At 33.9% G+C, this 1,977-nt stretch overlaps 1 pseudogene; it reads right to left on the reverse strand.

Annotated features, from left to right (window-relative positions):
* Positions 1-1,977, reverse strand: part of LOC107567341 (ryanodine receptor 3-like) — a 151,036-nt pseudogene that overhangs the window by 36,365 nt on the left and 112,694 nt on the right.

Here is a 1,977-nt window from a genome sequence, read left to right on the forward strand (position 1 = left end):
CAGTCCAGGGCCTCAGACCAGATCATTACTTACAGCCAGATCCTGCACTAGCTTCTCCTCAAACGAGTACATCTCTGCCTCGATCCAGAGCCGCTGGTAGCCCGTGAGGAACAGGTTAATAGAGCGGTGCCTGAGACGGAGAGAGCAGACACGGTTAGCAGGGAGCAGCCTGGGAAACAGGAGGAGCTGGAGGGTTAGTTAGTTAGTTATGGTGCATCTGGCTGCTCATCGGGAGTTTGAGAGAGCAAAGCGAGCGCTTCTGAGCGTTACGTTACCGTCAGCACAGCCAGCAGACCGTCACGGTCAGAACTCGCCTGAATTCTGCTCAGCCAAAAGTGACGGTACGAATTCAGGAAGTCATTATTAATTCTGTGCCTGAGAACAGGGACGTGATGAGGAAAGGAAACAAGAGACGAGAAATAAAAGCACATCCTACAAATCAAACTTCTGATCTGAAATCAGTGTTATTAGGAAAAATCATGACGTTCTTCAGTTTAGAGTTACTGAGCACATAAAACTGCCCGACCACAGGAGATAAAACAAACTAAAACAAATAGATTTTTTTATTTTTAACAATTGAAATATAAATATAAAAAGAAATTATTAAATTATATATGCATGCACATACAGACACAAATATACATAAAAATGCAAAAAAAATAAAAGTGTGTGCATCTACAAAAAACCCCACAGCAAATAAATACAATTATTTTTTATCAACGATATATTTTTTATTTTTAACAATTTAAATATAACAAATAAATGTAATTCTATATGTATGCACACACAGACACAAATATACATAAAAATACACACAAAAATAAAAGTGTGTGCATCTACAAACAAACAAATAAATAATTTTTTTAACAATATCTTTTTTTATTTTTAACAATTTAAATATAAAAAATAAATTAAATTATATTATATATGCATGCACACACAGACACAAATATATATAAAAATGCACAAAAAATAAAAGTGTGTGCATCTAGAAAAAAACTAACAAATAAATAAATATCTTTTTAACAATATCTTTTTTTATTTTTAAAATTTTAAATATAAAAAAATTAATTAAATGATATATGCATGCACAAACAGACTAGGGCTGTCGCGATTCGTCGATTTTATTCGACTATTCGATTTTTAAAAATCCTCGACTTAATTTTGCTCGCGTCGACTAACCGGCTTGCTCGTGTTTCCCAAGGCTGCATGATATATTAAACCCATTTAAAAATCATAATTAAGCATAATTGTGAATTCACAAATGCTACGATTTAATTAAATAATTACATGCAATGCCATTCTAATACAGTATATGTGCTTTAATTATTTACATGCGTGTAGGTTAAGTGCATGCGTCACAGTAGCTCCACAGGAGCTGTTATCATTCACACGTGTGTGGAGCGTCTCAAACTCCATCTCTGCATGTTGTTGTGAGTTTGGGTTTATTATAACCTTCATCTGAGAACGCAACGTGCGCCATTTCATCAGATTTGTAAGGTAAATCATTTATAAATACACGCAAACTCAGGCGAATACATCGCGGTTTCAAAATAAAAGCTCAAACCCTCACTCTGAGTTTACACGGTGTGATGTCCACATATTTTTTTAATTACAGTGGCTATAGCATCTCTGTCCTAAAGAAATGGCCAAATATTAAAGATTAAGTGGACATTTGAATGAAATGGTGCTTGGTCAATATTAAACAAGTGTTAGATCGCACAGTAATGTGTAAAAATAATAATCAGGCCGTTGGCGCCCTCTGCAGGCCTTTGTTGTCATGCGTAATGTACATTAGCTCTATTGTTTATAATACATTATGTATTTTAACAATTGTGTTCAATAAAACCATATTTTCTTGCTTTTGATACTTTATTTGAACTCATTATTATCGCCTCATTGCTATGATAGATGTATTTTAAGTCATTTTAAAGGCTATTGTTCACTTACATCTATTTTTATTACCACAAAAAAATT

The sequence above is a fragment of the Sinocyclocheilus grahami genome, unplaced genomic scaffold (assembly GCF_001515645.1).
Source record: "Sinocyclocheilus grahami isolate Dianchi unplaced genomic scaffold, SAMN03320097.WGS_v1.1 scaffold1149.1, whole genome shotgun sequence".
Classification (NCBI taxonomy): domain Eukaryota; kingdom Metazoa; phylum Chordata; class Actinopteri; order Cypriniformes; family Cyprinidae; genus Sinocyclocheilus; species Sinocyclocheilus grahami.